Genomic DNA, 20,001 nt, shown 5'->3' with positions numbered 1-20,001 from the left:
CAGTATAAGCGCAGCCTTAGAATTCTGCAGTACATACTGTGCATGATGACTATAATGGTAGAGAGAACCAATGGTATACAATCAGTGATATAGAGTCACAGAGTATATGTTTATCATATAAGTCCGAGGTCAACCATATTTGTGATGTGTTGAACTCAGAGTACTGATGAGTAAAAAACGGATCAGAGTACTGTATAGTGTTCATTCATTTCCACACAAAAGGGAAAAGGAGAGCTAGTCCCCCAGGGTATCCACTCCACTACCCCTTCGTCTTGCACCTTTTCTTTGTATTTTTTATGAGCATGAGACAGCAATGTCCTTGATACGTGGAGATGTATAACATAATCCAGGGGTGCGCAAACTTTTCCATCTGCGCCCCCCCGCCTGCTCACGCCTCTCCCCCCCCCCTTTACCTGTTCTCCAGCGTCTTCTCACATCATGACTTTATGTGACGTTGCATTGCCACGGCAAGACGTCATGTGACCCCGCGGTGTTAACGCCGCGTTGCCATCTTTACGTGCCGCCAGAGACCAGGCGCGGGACTTACAGAGGCCTTGTGCGAGCTCCCCCAGCATTTAATTTAAATGCTTTGGGGAAGAGCGCGGGGCCTCTGTAAGCACCGCGCTCCCTCGCAGAAAATGTTGCGCCACTCAGTTTGCGCACCCCTGACATAATCCACTATCCCTGACAATGTTAGGGGACTGGTTTTTACTCACAGGACCCGTCACATCTGAACTTTGTCCATCGATGAAGAGAGTACAGGAAGATCTGGCTAAACAGCAGCGACTAGAAGGTGCACAGCTCCGTAGTGAAAAAGTAAGGGCTAAGTAGCACTGCTGGTTAAAGCAGATTTATTGCACTGACAAGGTGTGCCTGGCAGCAAACAGTACAGGAAAACTCTAACATGTTTCACGCCCCCCGGCGCTTTGTCAAAGAGTTGATATGAGCGCTTCTGATGGCGTAATAACGTTTTATTGGATCCCAAAAAGAGATAAAAAATGCACACTCACAATTTAATTAATTGTTAGTTTGCATGTAAAGGGAAAGGGTTCTTTAAGCCCGGACGATTCCGTCTAATGCTGGAGATACTGCCGGGCGTCCTCATTGTCAGGGCATACCCTCCATCCAGCCTTTGGAGTCGCTTGGTGCTGATGTCACAGCTCCGTTCACAAATCGCTCAACCAAGCCTGCCTCAGTAGTTCACCCTACGCGTTTCGGATAGGTGGTTCTATCAGTGCCACGTATAAGTAGCAAATGGTTGTCACGGTAACCACACTGTTAGTTTGTTTCTACTGAATTACCATCGCAAAACTAAGTGCCATTTTATTAACCCTTTTTTGGAACACCTCGGCGTGCTAATGAAACACAAAGGCAAGCTATAGAAACAGCTGCAGCTGCTTTTCGTATAAATATGGCAAATTGAGAATATAAGAACAATAATAAAATAACTGATGGTGTTAGAAAGTATTTAGTTGTAATAATACAATAGTGGTTTTCACAGAGCTGGATGCAGCCCAGAAGTGATAGCATTTATAAATGAATGAATAAAGGCTTATTGAAAGACTGAATTAAACATAATCAATACAGGCATACACCGGTTTAAGGACACTCACTTTAGGTACACTTGCGTACAGACCACCGTAGTAGTGATGCGGTGATTCCCCTCGCCCAATAGGCAAACGGCAGCTCGCGCATGCGCCTGTCAGCACGTCCTGAACAGCAATACCGGCTCCCCACCTGTAGCGAAGCATCGATAAGTGGGAAAAAAGGTTGTGCTTCACTTTAAGTACATTTTCACTGTACATACATGCTCTGGACCCATTGCGTACGTTAATGCGGGGTATGCCTGTACTGCAAAAAAAGATTCAAACTTAAAAAGTTTTTGAAGTGAAACTTCTTTAGTGGCACCTAGTCAATTTTGATGGAACAAAACTCCTTCATGGAGACGAAAATGTGAAACGGAAATGACGTCACGCTCCTAACGGCCCCCACACGCCCGCTGACATATGTGGTGGCGATAGCTGCCGGCGCCGATCCTAACGGCCGCCGTTCCCCCCCCACACGCCCGCTGACATATGCCGTGCATGCGCAGTAGTGATGGCGCCGCTGACGGACGCCACGCATGCGCAGAAGCGGCGCCGTTCCCCCCACACGCCCGCTGACATATGAGAAGAGGACACGGATTACTGACAGCTAGTGCCGGGGTATTTTATCCCGTTGTTAGTTGGCTAACGCCACGTTAGCCATATGCAAATGTGGGTCTCCGTTAATTATTACCATCCGGTAATTATTTAAGTAACAGGACATTAGTTGCCCTGATTTAAGGGAGCTTTGTGGATCTGCCCTTAGGGTTGGTTGAGCCAGGCTGCTCCTGAACCTGATTACCTGGAGTTACCTGATAACGTTTGGGCATTTTATCTTGCCACATTGTAATCTCGCTCTCTCTTCCATATTTTAGTCTGCATTGTATACAAATATTTCAATGACTAATTTAAAATGATTTAAAAACTGGTTTGTTTTTTTAAAATTACAATCACCAAACGTTAACCTATCAAACATAAATCTGCCATTTTGGTCATTTAAAAGGGTAGTCCAACATAGTAGGCAAAAAACGTTTTTAAAATAATGTATTAATGTAATTGTCCTTGGGAAGTTTTTAATAATCATAGCCTTATATAATGCTGAAAGTGTACAGTGGACTGTACATATACTTTTTGCAGGCACAATGAGCCTCTGCCCCATAGTGCTTACAATCTAAAGGCACACTATATAGATATATACTTAAAATGGTTTTGAAGCAAAAAGTGGCACTGTGTGCTCATTTGCATGTCATTTCCCAGAATCCCTTGCTGCAGTGGAAAGTGCTGTGTGATAATGGTGAAAGGCGGGATTGCAGACCTGCCCAAGACATGCAAATGAGCATACAGTTATATTTCCATTTGCTATATATATATATATATATATATACAGTGCTTGACAAATCACCCAAAAATCTACTCGCCAAACAAAAAAATCTACTCGCCACCTAGCCCCGCCCTTAGCCCCGCCCCTAACCCCGCCCCAACCCGCTTAAAAAAAAGAAAAGAAAAAAGAAATGTAATCAATTTCTAGTAAGAACAACATTCGTTTTTGACATAAGTTTATATTTATTGTAGTACATTTATACTTTACTACAATTAGTCCTTGTTACGTGTATGTGTGTGTGTGTGTGACTAGTTTCCTGCACCCATTAACCAGTGCCTGAATGCCCCCTCTTCACAATATCTAAAGCAGCAATCCCGCCTGGGATCTTACCTGGTCCGCAGTCCCTCAATGTCCAGGTACCTCATTCCCGCAATGTTATACATTGGAGGGGATGTGTTCCCTACCTGTCTTCTGGGTTAGGGGGGATTCCGATGTCTTCCGTGTGAAGCTTGAATCAGATCTGGAAGAAAGCAGTATAGGGTAAATAATATATCCAGATCCAGAGTCTGGGAGAGAGAGAGAGAGACACAGGCAGAGAGAGAGAGAGAGAGAGAGAGAGAGAGAGAGAGAGAGAGAGAGAGAGACACAGACAGAGAGGGAGAGAGACACACACAGAGAGGGAGAGAGACAGATGGAGAGAGAGACACAGACAGAGAGGGAGAGAGACAGATGGAGAGAGAGAGACAGATGGAGAGAGAGAGACAGATGGAGAAAGAGAGGCAGATGGAGAGAGAGAGACAGATGGAGAGAGAGGGACAGAGAGAGAGGGACAGAGAGAGAGAGGGACAGAGAGAGGGACAGAGAGAGAGAGGGACAGAGAGAGAGAGGGACAGAGAGAGAGAGGGACAGAGAGAGAGAGAGGGACAGAGAGACAGAGGGACAGAGACAGAGGGACAGAGACAGAGGGACAGAGAGACAGAGAGAGGGAGAGAGACAGAGAGACAGAGAGAGGGAGAGAGACAGAGAGGGAGAGAGAGACAGAGACACAGAGACAGAGGGACAGAGATAGAGGGACAGAGACAGAGGGACAGAGACAGAGGGACAGAGACAGAGACACAGAGACACAGACAGAGGGACAGAGACAGAGAGAGAGCGACAGGGAGGGAGAGTGACAGGGAGGGAGAGAGACACAGGCAGAGAGGGAGAGAGACACAGAGAGGGAGAGAGACACAGACAGAGAGGATGAGAGACACAGACAGAGAGGATGAGAGACACAGACAGAGAGGATGAGAGACAGATGGAGGGAGAGGGAGAGAGACGGAGAGGGAGATAGAGAGGGACAGAGAGAGAGGGACAGAGAGAGAGGGACAGAGAGAGAGGGACAGAGACAGAGGGACAGAGACAGAGGGACAGAGACAGAGGGACAGAGACAGAGGGACAGAGACAGAGGGACAGAGACAGAGGGACAGAGACACAGAGAGAGACACAGAGAGAGAGACAGAGACAGAGGGACAGAGACAGGGAGGGAGAGAGACGGAGGGAGAGAGGGAGAGAGACACAGGCAGAGAGGGAGAAAGACACAGGCAGAGAGGGAGAGAGACAGAGAGACAGAGAGGGAGAGAGACACAGGCAGAGAGGGATAGAGACAGAGAGGGAGAGAGACACAGGCAGAGAGGGAGAGAGACAGAGAGGGAGAGAGACACAGGCAGAGAGGGAGAGAGACAGAGAGGGAGAGAGACAGAGAGGGAGAGAGACAGAGGGGGAGAGAGACAGAGGGGGAGAGAGACAGAGGGGGAGAGAGACAGAGGGGGAGAGAGACAGAGGGGGAGAGAGACAGAGGGAGAGAGGCAGAGAGGGAGAGAGGGAGAGAGACACAGGTAGAGAGGGAGAGAGACACAGGCAGAGAGGGAGAGAGACACAGGCAGAGAGGGAGAGAGACAGAGAGGGAGAGAGACAGGAAGGGAGAGGAGAGAGGGAGGGAGAAAGAGAGAGACAGAGAGGGGATGATTGACTGACGTGGGGGTGACTAACTGCGGGGTGGGATTACGGACTGTGTGACTGGGTGGGATTACTGACTGTGTGACTGGGTGGGATTACTGACTGGGTGACTGGGTGGGATTACTGACTGGGTGACTGGGTGGGATTACTGACTGGGTGACTGGGTGGGATTACTGACTGGGTGACTGGGTGGGATTACTGACTGTGTGACTGGGTGGGATTACTGACTGGGTGACTGGGTGGGATTACTGACTGGGTGACTGGGTGGGATTACTGACTGGGTGGGGGTTGTATTACTGACTCGGTGGGGGTGGGGGTGAGGGTGGGATTACTGACTGGGTGGGGGGTGGGATGAGGGGATGAGTAACTGGTGGAGTTACTGACTGGGTTACTGACTGGGTGGGATTGGTGACTGGGTGGGATTAGTGACTGGGTGACTGGGTGGGATTAGTGACTGGGTGACTGGGTGGGATTAGTGACTGGGTGACTGGGTGGGATTAGTGACTGGGTGACTGGGTGGGATTAGTGACTGGGTGAGATTAGTGACTGGGTGGGATTACTGACTTGGTGAATGGTGGGATTGGTTACTGGGTGTGATGGGTGACTGGGTGGGGGAGGATGGGTGACTGGGTGGGGGAGGATGGGTGACTGGGTGGGGGAGGATGGGTGACTGGGTGGGGGAGGATGGGTGACTGGGTGGGGGAGGATGGGTGACAGACTGGGGGGCTGGGTGGGATTACTGACTGGGTGGGATTAATGACTGGGTGACTGGTGGGATGGGTGACTGGTGGGATGGGTGACTGGTGGGATGGGTGACTGGTGGGATGGGTGACTGGGTGACTGGTGGGATGGGTGACTGGTGGGATGGGTGGTGGGGGGGTGACTGACTGGGTGGTGGGGGGGTGACTGACTGGGTGGGGGGGTGACAAACTGGGGGGTACCTCTGGTGTCCTGCATATACACGTTCTCACACACACGTACACACACACACAGGGGGGGAACACACACAGGAGGGGGGGGAGAAACACCCCCGCAACTACAGTATCTCCCGACCCGTGTGGGCAGCATGAGCGGGGAGGAGAAACACACGCACTACTACCTCCTGACCCGCGCGGGCAGCGGGAGAGGGGGGGGGGGGGAAGGAAAAACACCAGCGCCATTACCTTCCAGCCCGCGCGGGCAGCGGGAGCAGTGGGGGAAGGAAAAACACCAGCGCCATTACCTTCCAGCCCGCGCGGGCAGCGGGGGAAGGAAAAACACCAGCGCCATTACCTTCCAGCCCGCGCGGGCAGCGGGGGAAGGAAAAACACCAGCGCCATTACCTTCCAGCCCGCGCGGGCAGCGGGAGCAGTGGGGGAAGGAGAAACACCAGCGCCATTAACTCCCAGCCCGCGCGGGCAGCGGGAGAAAGGGGGAAGGAGAAACACCTGCGCCATTAACTCCCAGCCCGCGCGGGCAGCGGGAGAAGGGGGGAAGGAGAAACACCTGCGCCATTAACTCCCAGCCCGCGCGGGCAGCGGGAGAAGGGGGGGAAGGAGAAACACCAGCGCCATTACCTTCCACCCCACGCGGGCAGCGGGAGAAAGGGGGGGGGGAGGAGAAACGGTGTATTTAAATTGCATTTCATTCCACCCACCTCCAACATCTGTCCAAAATCCTCCATGACCGGATCAGTGCAGGAGCTGACACAATTATACAGGAGGATATTCAGTATAGAGGAGGAGCAGACGCACGCACGCACACACACACCCCCTCCCCCTCCCCCTCTTCCTCACCCGTGCAGAGAAGGAAGGGCAGTTTGAAGTCCTGGCAGCTCCATGCCGCGTCACAGCCAATCAGCTAGAGGAATTTTTTTTTTTCCCGAGTAGGGGATTTTTTTTTTTTTCCCGAGCAAGGGATTTTTTTTTTTTTGCAGAGCAGGGGAAATGTTACTGGCCACGAGCCAATTTCCGATCGCAGCTGGCGAGTGGGTTTGTCGAGCACTGTATATATATATATATATATATATATATATATATATATATATATATATATATATATATATATATATATATATATATACATACATACAGAGTTCGACAAATCACCCAAAAATCTACTCGCCCAACCAAAAAAATCTACTCGCCACCTAGTCCCGCCCCAACCCTGCCCCTAGTCCCGCCCCCAACCCCGCTTTAAAATAAAATATATAAATAAAATACATTTAATAAATTCCTAGTCAGAACAACATTCGTTTATGACATAAATGTATTTATTGTTTTACATTATACGTGTGTGTGTGTGTGTGTGTGTGTGTGTGTGTGTGTGTGTGTGTGTGTGTGTGTGTGTGTGTGTGTGTGTGTGTGTGTGTGTGTGTGAATGTTGGATCTAGAAATAAAAGCCAGATGTGAATGACTAGTTTCCTGAACCCCTTAACCAGTGTCTGGACGTCCCCGCTTCACAATATCTAAAGCAGCAATCCCGCCTGGGATCTTACCTGATCCGCAGTCCCTCAATGTCCAGATACCTTCATTCCCGCAATCTTATACATTGGAGGGGAGGTGTTCCTTACCTGTCTTCTGGGTTAGAGGGGGTTCCGATGGTTCCTGTGTGAAGCTTGAGTCAGATCTGGAAGAAAGCAGTATAAGTTATTTCGGTGTAGTATAGGGCAGTTAAGATATACAGGGTAAATAAGATATCCAGATCCAGAGTGTGAGAGAGTGTGGGTGAGAGACAGAGAGAGTGTGGGTGAGAGACAGAGAGAGTGTGGGTGAGAGACAGAGAGAGTGTGGGTGAGAGACAGAGAGAGTGTGGGTGAGAGACAGAGAGAGTGTGGGTGAGAGACAGAGAGAGTGTGGGTGAGAGACAGAGAGAGTGTAGGTGAGAGACAGAGAGGGGAGAGAGACAGAGAGGGGAGAGAGACAGACAGAGAGGGGAGAGAGACAGACAGGGAGGGGAGAGAGACAGAGAGGGGAGAGAGACAGAGAGGGGAGAGGGGAGAGAGACAGAGAGGGGAGAGAGACAGACAGAGAGGGGAGAGAGACAGCCAGAGAGGGGAGAGAGACAGACAGATAGGGGAGAGAGACAGAGAGGGGAGAGAGACAGAGAGGGGAGAGAGAGACAGACAGAGAGGGGAGAGAGAGACAGACAGAGAGAGGGGAGAGAGACAGACAGAGAGGGGAGAGAGACAGACAGAGAGGGGAGAGAGACAAGGAGGGGAGAGGGGAGAGAGACAGAGAGGGGAGAGAGACAGACAGAGAGGAGACAGACAGAGAGGGGAGAGAGACAGACAGGGAGGGGAGAGAGACAGACAGACAGACAGGGAGGGGAGAGAGACAGGGAGGGGAGAGAGACAGTGAGGGGAGAGGGGAGAGAGACAGACAGACATGGAGGGGAGAGAGACAGGGAGGGGAGAGAGACAGGGAGGGGAGAGAGACAGGCAGACAGGGAGGGGAGAGAGACAGACAGACAGGGAGGGGAGAGAGACAGACAGGGAGGGGAGAGAGACAGACAGGGAGGGGAGACAGACAGACAGGGAGGGGAGACAGACAGACAGGGAGGGGAGAGAGACAGACATTGTCTGCATTGTCTGCATTGTATACAAATATTTCAATGACTAATTTAAAATGATTTAAAAACTGGTTTGTTTTTTTAAAATTACAATCACCAAACGTTAACCTATCAAACATAAATCTGCCATTTTGGTCATTTAAAAAGGTAGTCCAACATAGTAGGCAAAAAACGTTTTTAAAATAATGTATTAATGTAATTGTCCTTGGGAAGTTTTTAATAATCATAGCCTTATATAATGCTGAAAGTGTACAGTGGACTGTACATATACTTTTTGCAGGCACAATGAGCCTCTGCCCCATAGTGCTTACAATCTAAAGGCACACTATATAGATATATACTTAAAATGGTTTTGAAGCAAAAAGTGGCACTGTGTGCTCATTTGCATGTCATTTCCCAGAATCCCTTGCTGCAGTGGAAAGTGCTGTGTGATAATGGTGAAAGGCGGGATTGCAGACCTGCCCAAGACATGCAAATGAGCATACAGTTATATTTCCATTTGCTATATATATATATATATATATATATATATATATACATACATACAGAGTTCGACAAATCACCCAAAAATCTACTCGCCCAACCAAAAAAATCTACTCGCCACCTAGTCCCGCCCCAACCCTGCCCCTAGTCCCGCCCCCAACCCCGCTTTAAAATAAAATATATAAATAAAATACATTTAATAAATTCCTAGTCAGAACAACATTCGTTTATGACATAAATGTATTTATTGTTTTACATTATACTAGTGTGTGTGTGTGTGTGTGTGTGTGTGTGTGTGTGTGTGTGTGTGTGTGTGTGTGTGTGTGTGTGTGTGTGTGTGTGTGTGTGTGTGTGTGTGTGTGTGTGTGTGTGTGTGTGTGTGTGTGTGTGAATGAATGTTGGATCTAGAAATAAAAGCCAGATGTGAATGACTAGTTTCCTGAACCCCTTAACCAGTGTCTGGACGTCCCCGCTTCACAATATCTAAAGCAGCAATCCCGCCTGGGATCTTACCTGATCCGCAGTCCCTCAATGTCCAGATACCTTCATTCCCGCAATCATATACATTGGAGGGGAGGTGTTCCTTACCTGTCTTCTGGGTTAGAGGGGGTTCCGATGGTTCCTGTGTGAAGCTTGAGTCAGATCTGGAAGAAAGCAGTATAAGTTATTTCGGTGTAGTATAGGGCAGTTAAGATATACAGGGTAAATAAGATATCCAGATCCAGAGTGTGAGAGAGTGTGGGTGAGAGACAGAGAGAGTGTGGGTGAGAGACAGAGAGAGTGTGGGTGAGAGACAGAGAGAGTGTGGGTGAGAGACAGAGAGAGTGTGGGTGAGAGACAGAGAGAGTGTGGGTGAGAGACAGAGAGAGTGTGGGTGAGAGACAGAGAGAGTGTGGGTGAGAGACAGAGAGAGTGTGGGTGAGAGACAGAGAGAGTGTAGGTGAGAGACAGAGAGGGGAGAGAGACAGACAGAGAGGGGAGAGAGACAGACAGGGAGGGGAGAGAGACAGAGAGGGGAGAGAGACAGAGAGGGGAGAGGGGAGAGAGACAGAGAGGGGAGAGAGACAGACAGAGAGGGGAGAGAGACAGCCAGAGAGGGGAGAGAGACAGACAGATAGGGGAGAGAGACAGAGAGGGGAGAGAGACAGAGAGGGGAGAGAGACAGAGAGGGGAGAGAGAGACAGACAGACAGAGAGGGGAGAGAGAGACAGACAGAGAGAGGGGAGAGAGACAGACAGAGAGGGGAGAGAGACAGACAGAGAGGGGAGAGAGACAAGGAGGGGAGAGGGGAGAGAGACAGAGAGGGGAGAGAGACAGACAGAGAGGAGACAGACAGAGAGGGGAGAGAGACAGACAGGGAGGGGAGAGAGACAGACAGACAGGGAGGGGAGAGAGACAGGGAGGGGAGAGAGACAGTGAGGGGAGAGGGGAGAGAGACAGACAGACATGGAGGGGAGAGAGACAGGGAGGGGAGAGAGACAGGGAGGGGAGAGAGACAGGCAGACAGGGAGGGGAGAGAGACAGACAGACAGGGAGGGGAGAGAGACAGACAGGGAGGGGAGAGAGACAGACAGGGAGGGGAGAGAGACAGACAGGGAGGGGAGACAGACAGACAGGGAGGGGAGACAGACAGACAGACAGGGAGGGGAGAGAGACAGACATTGTCTGCATTGTCTGCATTGTATACAAATATTTCAATGACTAATTTAAAATGATTTAAAAACTGGTTTGTTTTTTTAAAATTACAATCACCAAACGTTAACCTATCAAACATAAATCTGCCATTTTGGTCATTTAAAAGGGTAGTCCAACATAGTAGGCAAAAAACGTTTTTAAAATAATGTATTAATGTAATTGTCCTTGGGAAGTTTTTAATAATCATAGCCTTATATAATGCTGAAAGTGTACAGTGGACTGTACATATACTTTTTGCAGGCACAATGAGCCTCTGCCCCATAGTGCTTACAATCTAAAGGCACACTATATAGATATATACTTAAAATGGGTTTGAAGCAAAAAGTGGCACTGTGTGCTCATTTGCATGTCATTTCCCAGAATCCCTTGCTGCAGTGGAAAGTGCTGTGTGATAATGGTGAAAGGCGGGATTGCAGACCTGCCCAAGACATGCAAATGAGCATACAGTTATATTTCCATTTGCTATATATATATATATATATATATATATATATATACATACATACAGAGTTCGACAAATCACCCAAAAATCTACTCGCCCAACCAAAAAAATCTACTCGCCACCTAGTCCCGCCCCAACCCTGCCCCTAGTCCCGCCCCCAACCCCGCTTTAAAATAAAATATATAAATAAAATACATTTAATAAATTCCTAGTCAGAACAACATTCGTTTATGACATAAATGTATTTATTGTTTTACATTATACGTGTGTGTGTGTGTGTGTGTGTGTGTGTGTGTGCGTGCGTGCGTGCGTGCGTGTGTGTGTGTGAATGTTGGATCTAGAAATAAAAGCCAGATGTGAATGACTAGTTTCCTGAACCCCTTAACCAGTGTCTGGACGTCCCCGCTTCACAATATCTAAAGCAGCAATCCCGCCTGGGATCTTACCTGATCCGCAGTCCCTCAATGTCCAGATACCTTCATTCCCGCAATCTTATACATTGGAGGGGAGGTGTTCCTTACCTGTCTTCTGGGTTAGAGGGGGTTCCGATGGTTCCTGTGTGAAGCTTGAGTCAGATCTGGAAGAAAGCAGTATAAGTTATTTCGGTGTAGTATAGGGCAGTTAAGATATACAGGGTAAATAAGATATCCAGATCCAGAGTGTGAGAGAGTGTGGGTGAGAGACAGAGAGAGTGTGGGTGAGAGACAGAGAGAGTGTGGGTGAGAGACAGAGAGAGTGTGGGTGAGAGACAGAGAGAGTGTGGGTGAGAGACAGAGAGAGTGTGGGTGAGAGACAGAGAGAGTGTGGGTGAGAGACAGAGAGAGTGTAGGTGAGAGACAGAGAGGGGAGAGAGACAGACAGAGAGGGGAGAGAGACAGACAGGGAGGGGAGAGAGACAGAGAGGGGAGAGAGACAGAGAGGGGAGAGGGGAGAGAGACAGAGAGGGGAGAGAGACAGACAGAGAGGGGAGAGAGACAGCCAGAGAGGGGAGAGAGACAGACAGATAGGGGAGAGAGACAGAGAGGGGAGAGAGACAGAGAGGGGAGAGAGACAGAGAGGGGAGAGAGAGACAGACAGACAGAGAGGGGAGAGAGAGACAGACAGAGAGAGGGGAGAGAGACAGACAGAGAGGGGAGAGAGACAGACAGAGAGGGGAGAGAGACAAGGAGGGGAGAGGGGAGAGAGACAGAGAGGGGAGAGAGACAGACAGAGAGGAGACAGACAGAGAGGGGAGAGAGACAGACAGGGAGGGGAGAGAGACAGACAGACAGGGAGGGGAGAGAGACAGGGAGGGGAGAGAGACAGTGAGGGGAGAGGGGAGAGAGACAGACAGACATGGAGGGGAGAGAGACAGGGAGGGGAGAGAGACAGGGAGGGGAGAGAGACAGGCAGACAGGGAGGGGAGAGAGACAGACAGACAGGGAGGGGAGAGAGACAGACAGGGAGGGGAGAGAGACAGACAGGGAGGGGAGAGAGACAGACAGGGAGGGGAGACAGACAGACAGGGAGGGGAGACAGACAGACAGACAGGGAGGGGAGAGAGACAGACATTGTCTGCATTGTCTGCATTGTATACAAATATTTCAATGACTAATTTAAAATGATTTAAAAACTGGTTTGTTTTTTTAAAATTACAATCACCAAACGTTAACCTATCAAACATAAATCTGCCATTTTGGTCATTTAAAAGGGTAGTCCAACATAGTAGGCAAAAAACGTTTTTAAAATAATGTATTAATGTAATTGTCCTTGGGAAGTTTTTAATAATCATAGCCTTATATAATGCTGAAAGTGTACAGTGGACTGTACATATACTTTTTGCAGGCACAATGAGCCTCTGCCCCATAGTGCTTACAATCTAAAGGCACACTATATAGATATATACTTAAAATGGGTTTGAAGCAAAAAGTGGCACTGTGTGCTCATTTGCATGTCATTTCCCAGAATCCCTTGCTGCAGTGGAAAGTGCTGTGTGATAATGGTGAAAGGCGGGATTGCAGACCTGCCCAAGACATGCAAATGAGCATACAGTTATATTTCCATTTGCTATATATATATATATATATATATATATATATATACATACATACAGAGTTCGACAAATCACCCAAAAATCTACTCGCCCAACCAAAAAAATCTACTCGCCACCTAGTCCCGCCCCAACCCTGCCCCTAGTCCCGCCCCCAACCCCGCTTTAAAATAAAATATATAAATAAAATACATTTAATAAATTCCTAGTCAGAACAACATTCGTTTATGACATAAATGTATTTATTGTTTTACATTATACGTGTGTGTGTGTGTGTGTGTGTGTGTGTGTGTGTGTGTGTGCGTGCGTGCGTGCGTGCGTGTGTGTGTGTGAATGTTGGATCTAGAAATAAAAGCCAGATGTGAATGACTAGTTTCCTGAACCCCTTAACCAGTGTCTGGACGTCCCCGCTTCACAATATCTAAAGCAGCAATCCCGCCTGGGATCTTACCTGATCCGCAGTCCCTCAATGTCCAGATACCTTCATTCCCGCAATCTTATACATTGGAGGGGAGGTGTTCCTTACCTGTCTTCTGGGTTAGAGGGGGTTCCGATGGTTCCTGTGTGAAGCTTGAGTCAGATCTGGAAGAAAGCAGTATAAGTTATTTCGGTGTAGTATAGGGCAGTTAAGATATACAGGGTAAATAAGATATCCAGATCCAGAGTGTGAGAGAGTGTGGGTGAGAGACAGAGAGAGTGTGGGTGAGAGACAGAGAGAGTGTGGGTGAGAGACAGAGAGAGTGTGGGTGAGAGACAGAGAGAGTGTGGGTGAGAGACAGAGAGAGTGTGGGTGAGAGACAGAGAGAGTGTGGGTGAGAGACAGAGAGAGTGTAGGTGAGAGACAGAGACAGAGAGGGGAGAGAGACAGAGAGGGGAGAGAGACAGACAGAGAGGGGAGAGAGACAGACAGGGAGGGGAGAGAGACAGAGAGGGGAGAGAGACAGAGAGGGGAGAGAGACAGAGAGGGGAGAGAGACAGACAGAGAGGGGAGAGAGACAGCCAGAGAGGGGAGAGAGACAGACAGATAGGGGAGAGAGACAGAGAGGGGAGAGAGACAGAGAGGGGAGAGAGAGACAGACAGACAGAGAGGGGAGAGAGAGACAGACAGAGAGAGGGGAGAGAGACAGACAGAGAGGGGAGAGAGACAGACAGAGAGGGGAGAGAGACAAGGAGGGGAGAGGGGAGAGAGACAGAGAGGGGAGAGAGACAGACAGAGAGGAGACAGACAGAGAGGGGAGAGAGACAGACAGGGAGGGGAGAGAGACAGACAGACAGGGAGGGGAGAGAGACAGGGAGGGGAGAGAGACAGTGAGGGGAGAGGGGAGAGAGACAGACAGACATGGAGGGGAGAGAGACAGGGAGGGGAGAGAGACAGGGAGGGGAGAGAGACAGGCAGACAGGGAGGGGAGAGAGTCAGACAGACAGGGAGGGGAGAGAGACAGACAGGGAGGGGAGAGAGACAGACAGACAGGGAGGGGAGACAGACAGACAGGGAGGGGAGACAGACAGACAGACAGGGAGGGGAGAGAGACAGACATTGATGGGAGAGAGACAGACAGGGAGGGGAGACAGACAGACAGGGAGGGGAGAGAGACAGACAGACAGGGAGGGGAGAGAGACAGACAGACAGGGAGGGGAGACAGACAGGGAGGGGAGAGAGACAGACAGACAGGGAGGGGAGAGAGACAGACAGACAGGGAGGGGAGAGAGACAGGGAGGGGAGAGAGACAGGGAGGGGAGAGAGACAGGCAGACAGGGAGGGGAGAGAGTCAGACAGACAGGGAGGGGAGAGAGACAGACAGGGAGGGGAGAGAGACAGACAGACAGGGAGGGGAGACAGACAGACAGGGAGGGGAGACAGACAGACAGACAGGGAGGGGAGAGAGACAGACATTGATGGGAGAGAGACAGACAGGGAGGGGAGACAGACAGACAGGGAGGGGAGAGAGACAGACAGACAGGGAGGGGAGAGAGACAGACAGACAGGGAGGGGAGACAGACAGGGAGGGGAGAGAGACAGACAGACAGGGAGGGGAGAGAGACAGACAGACAGGGAGGGGAGAGAGACAGGGAGGGGAGAGAGACAGTGAGGGGAGAGGGGAGAGAGACAGACAGACAGGGAGGGGAGAGAGACAGGGAGGGGAGAGGGGAGAGAGACAGACAGGGAGGGAGGGGAGAGAGACAGACAGAGAGGGGAGAGAAACAGACAGACAGAGAGGGGAGACAGACAGAGAGGGGAGAGAGACAGGGAGGGAGGGGAGAGAGACAGACAGACAGGGAGGGGAGAGAGACAGGGAGGGGAGAGAGAGGAGATAGGGGGGGGCTGACTGATGGGGGGGAACTGGGTGAGGAGATGGTGACTGATTGGGTGACTTTGACTGACTAGGTGGGGGGGGTGACTGATTGGGGGTACCTCTGGTGTCACACACACACTCCCATACACACACACACACTCCCATACACACACACACACCCATATACACACACACACACATACACACACACACACACACTCACTCCCATACACACACACACACACCCATATACACACACACACCCATATACACACACACACACACACACACACACATTCTCTCCCATATATATGCACACACACACTCTCTCTCTCTCACTCTACACACGGGGGGGGTCAGAAGAGAGGAAAGCCCGCGACCAGCACCACCCCGCTACCCCCCTCCCCCCCGCGGGGGCATGAAGCTATTGGGCGGGCAGGCTGGCATTCCCCCCCTCCCCTCCCATACCTCACTCGGCGTAGTGGAAGCTTTGGGGAGGCAGGGTGGGTTGGAGGCACGTGGCGAGGTGTCCCCCAGCGGGCGCCCCAGGGGACAGTCAGCCCCACCGTGGCCGCCACTGCCCTGCTCCCCTCGCCGGCATGTCCCGCAGTGCCGTGCCAAGCAGCTTTGCAGGCTGCTTCTTCCCCCCAGCCCACGGCGGCATGAAGCTCGTGGGGGGGGGCAGGCCGACATCTCCCCCCCACCTCATGCGGCGGCTGCGCCGTCATGAAGCTAGCTGGCGGGCATATTTTAAGTTTTGGGGAGACGGGTGGGAGGGAGGCACGTGGCGAGGGCCCCCCGCGTATGCCAACCGGGCTGCAGCAGTGGGGACCTCCCGCCCCGGGCAGCAATCGGTGGATCGGGGGGAGGGGAAGGGGACAGGAGCAGGGCACAGGAGCAGGGGAAGGGGACAGGAGCAGGGGAAGAGGACAGGAGCAGAGGACAGGAGCAGGGGACAGGAGAGCTAACGCGGAGGCGCAGAGGGCAGGAGCAGAGGGCCGCGGTGGGGAGTAGGGAGCCATGTGGGGACCAGGGGGATCACAGGGAAGGAGCAGAGGGGCCGCAGCATGGAGACGTTGGAGAGTACTTACCCTCCAACAGATCTCCAGGCAGAAAGAATGGCCGCTCGTTGGAGGCGGGCTCATATAGAGCCTGGCCCCGCGCCCACAAAGCCTGGGAGCGCGCGCCAATCAGCTGTCAGGTAGGGGGAGTTTTTTTTTCAGCGCGAGCAGGGAAAATTTCAGCGCGAAATTTAAAAAAAACAAACACGTGTGCTGCTTGGGCCAATATTAAATCCCCTCGCCCCGGGCGTGTAAATGTATAGAATTGTCGAAACCCTGTCTATAAGTATATATATATATATATAATACTTTAAAATGCTTATACTTATTTGATTTCAACAAAAAATGTCAGTCGTTTACACTCGACCTATTCGACATGCCACTGCCATTAGTTACTTTGGTCCCATTATGGACTGTCCCTTGAAACAGTCCTTTCTTCACCAGATATTGTCTGCGACCTCAGGGGGGTCAGGTCAGGACAGTGATTACCTAGAAGCTGCTTTGATGATGTGCTGATGTGCTCTTCCCCCACACCAGTGTCTCCTGTTTGATGTGTTTGGGTCTCCAGCAGATTAGACTGCTCAGGGATTGGGCTCAGGCGTCAAGCAGTGGCTGTTAAAATACAAAGGACAATTATTGCTTTGTCTAAAAGAACCAAGGGCGACTTCCCCCTGCCCCCCCACCCCCCATTTACCTCTGCACCCCCCTGTGACAGCGGCTAATTAATCTACGGCCCACAGCAATTAACAGAGATTATTAAAAAGGAGCAAGATTTTGTCACCTCGAGGAGTCTTTCAGGTGACAATAAACGTGGTATGTAATTAGTTGGGAATGAATTGTTACGTTTTACGCATTGTGTGCCATTCCTCTCAACCTACCCACTGTATGTCCACAGCCTGCTCTTCCAGAATGGGAAATATAGTAGCTGTATGCAGCATATTTCAAGACCAGATCTTGATGCGCTTTACAATCAGCATTTCACAGTGGCCAGCATAGCAATCTTTGCAAATCTGTGAAGTCTCACCGGGTCAGTCTAACTTTAGCATTGTTGTTCTCATGAACGTTACTGACTGAGAAACTGTTCCTTTTCCACTGACATGTCACTTTTCTGCTCCACAACCCTCAATACCGTTTTTATTTGGGACATTGAAAATGGGCAACTTTGACTTTGGGTCATAGCAGCCAAGGGTCTGACTTGTTGCCTGAAGGGGTATCATATGATGCTATAATCACTGCAACATGTTCACTGCATTTTAATTGTATTCTTAATTAATTCCTCTTTCAGCTTAGGCCGCGATTATAGTGCGCGGCGTACATGCGCGCGATGCCAGAACAAATGAATGTAGACCAATGAAGGCGCACGAGCGCGCATGCGATAGAGTGCTACCGAGCGACAGATAACAAAGGAGACAACTGCAGCGCGACGACGTCACGTTCAGCCAATGAGGGCGCACCGCTGACGTGATGTCATGGCCACGCCTCTGCCACGCTTCCCTGTCGCCTCCAGCAAGTAGTGCATGTCTCGCGCCGTGCGACATCACGTGCTCGGTCGCGCGGTCACTATAATCACGGCCTTAGACTGTAAGATCCCCTTTGCAAAGGCCTCGTAACACAATAGGGCCTATTTGCCAAGATTAGATTTCAAATGATCTGCGTGCCACAATTTCTGTGCTAAAAAGTACTACAAACTTTTACACAATGTGCCTTCATACACGACGCATAATTTGTTGACTGAAACAAATTTTTACGCATCAGGTCTTTTTAAATGACTGGTACAATTTAAAATAAAACAGATTTTTTTTATTTTTTTAAAGTTTAACTAGCGATATTAAGAATACATTTTTGTAACCGATATAATGAAACATTCATGCTGCATCAAATACATGTTTTGATTCATAACAACTTAAAGCAGCCAAATGGGAAAGGTTCTGTTTTTTAATAAAAAAATGTAATAAATAAGTTCTGCAGTATTAGATTACACCGTTTGTATTTTGTTTTAACTCCTAATGCCATTTTTTTTTATGATTTCTTTTTCTGTGCTGATCATCCTTTGGTTGCTACAACAACCATTTAGAAAGTCATATGCACTTCCTCTTCTGACACACACCTTTTTGAGCGCTGCGCTTTGGCAACAAAGTATCACAAACAGATCTGTTGCTGTGTTCCAAACAGCAGACTGTCTTTTACTCTGAAAGCTGTAATGATAATGTGCTACACTTAGTAATATAATGTTACATACAGTATCAGCTACAGCATTTTGCTGACTGCAGCATAGTCAGAAGGTGGCCATTTAATTAGGCACACAATCAGGATTTTTACAGATGTATTACAGGAGCACCAAACGATTGCCGGCTTAGATAAGAATGTAGAATTAATTATACATTGTCACATGCTTTACATATACAAATCAGAAAAAAGGGGGAATGTAGTATTGTAGAATGTAGTATTGCTGCTACCACTATTAACAGACTTTTTGGGCGTTATGCAAGTTTAACTTTTTAAAGCCGGTGTCGGCTCCTTGTGACCTTGGGCAAGTCACCTTATTTCCCTGTGCCTCAGGCACCAAAAATAGATTGTAAGCTCCACGGGGCAGGGACCTCAGCCTGCAAAATGTCTCTGTAAAGCGCTACGTAAAACTAGCAGCGTTATACAAGAACATGCTATTATTATTATTATTATAAAGCACATACCATTAACATTACGGCACACAAACATTATTTTTAAGTACATACCCTTAACATCTGTCCATTTCTGTATGCCAAAAAATGGAAAAAGCAACCCTAATAGCACGTCTGAGATCAGATGCATTGTAAGGAACCCCAACCCTCTCTAATAGCGCGTCTGAGATCAGATGCATTGTAAGGAACCCCAACCCTTTCTAATAATGTTTCTGAGATCAGATGCATTGTAAGGAACCCCAACCCACTCTAATAGCGCGTCCGAGATCAGATGCATTGTAAGACCCTCCTTAAGACACACTTGCTTAAAGAAGCATACAAGTTGCAGCGTGGCTAATACTATACAGGATACATAAAGCTTGGCCCCCTGCAGACGCACTTACCAGAATTCCCTCCTACTGTCTCTGTACGTTCTCCCCACCAATTAGATTGTAAGCTCCTCGGAGCAGGGACACCTTTTCCGAAATATTACTTTTATGACTAAAGCACTTATTCCCATGATCTGTTATTTGTATTATTTGTAGGAGGGATCAGATGCATTGTACATTCATCAGTATTTGGTACCATTTTCAAATGATCAGAAAATTAAATCAGCTGTGTGCTGGATACTTATTTATCGGTTTCTATTTTTTTCTGAAATCAGCACTTGGCCACTGTCCATCTCTATTGCTAACACTGAGGCAAGTTACAGGTCAAACCCGCTGTATTTGTATTGCTGTTGCAAACCAAAATACTGCAGACTTGCAAATACATTGCCGTCTGATGTGACACTGGTCGAGGCGTCAGAGCCCCTATCTCCAGACAAGACCATTACATATAAAACACCCAGCAGCTTCCCCTGAAGCCTTCCGGTCCCGGCCATCTCTGC

At 49.3% G+C, this 20,001-nt stretch overlaps 1 long non-coding RNA gene across 1 annotated transcript; it reads right to left on the bottom strand.

Annotated features, from left to right (window-relative positions):
* Window positions 1-897: 897 nt before the first annotated feature.
* On the bottom strand, window positions 898-19,986 carry LOC142489065 (uncharacterized). The gene is made up of 4 exons (XR_012799790.1): window positions 19,517-19,986; window positions 16,945-17,067; window positions 1,614-1,737; window positions 898-1,205 (listed from the first exon to the last, which is right to left on the bottom strand). It is a non-coding gene; the product is annotated as an uncharacterized LOC142489065 (long non-coding RNA).
* Window positions 19,987-20,001: the final 15 nt, after the last annotated feature.

The sequence above is a fragment of the Ascaphus truei genome, chromosome 3, assembly GCF_040206685.1.
Source record: "Ascaphus truei isolate aAscTru1 chromosome 3, aAscTru1.hap1, whole genome shotgun sequence".
Lineage (NCBI taxonomy): Eukaryota > Metazoa > Chordata > Amphibia > Anura > Ascaphidae > Ascaphus > Ascaphus truei.
This window is presented reverse-complemented; position numbering and strand designations above follow the sequence as displayed.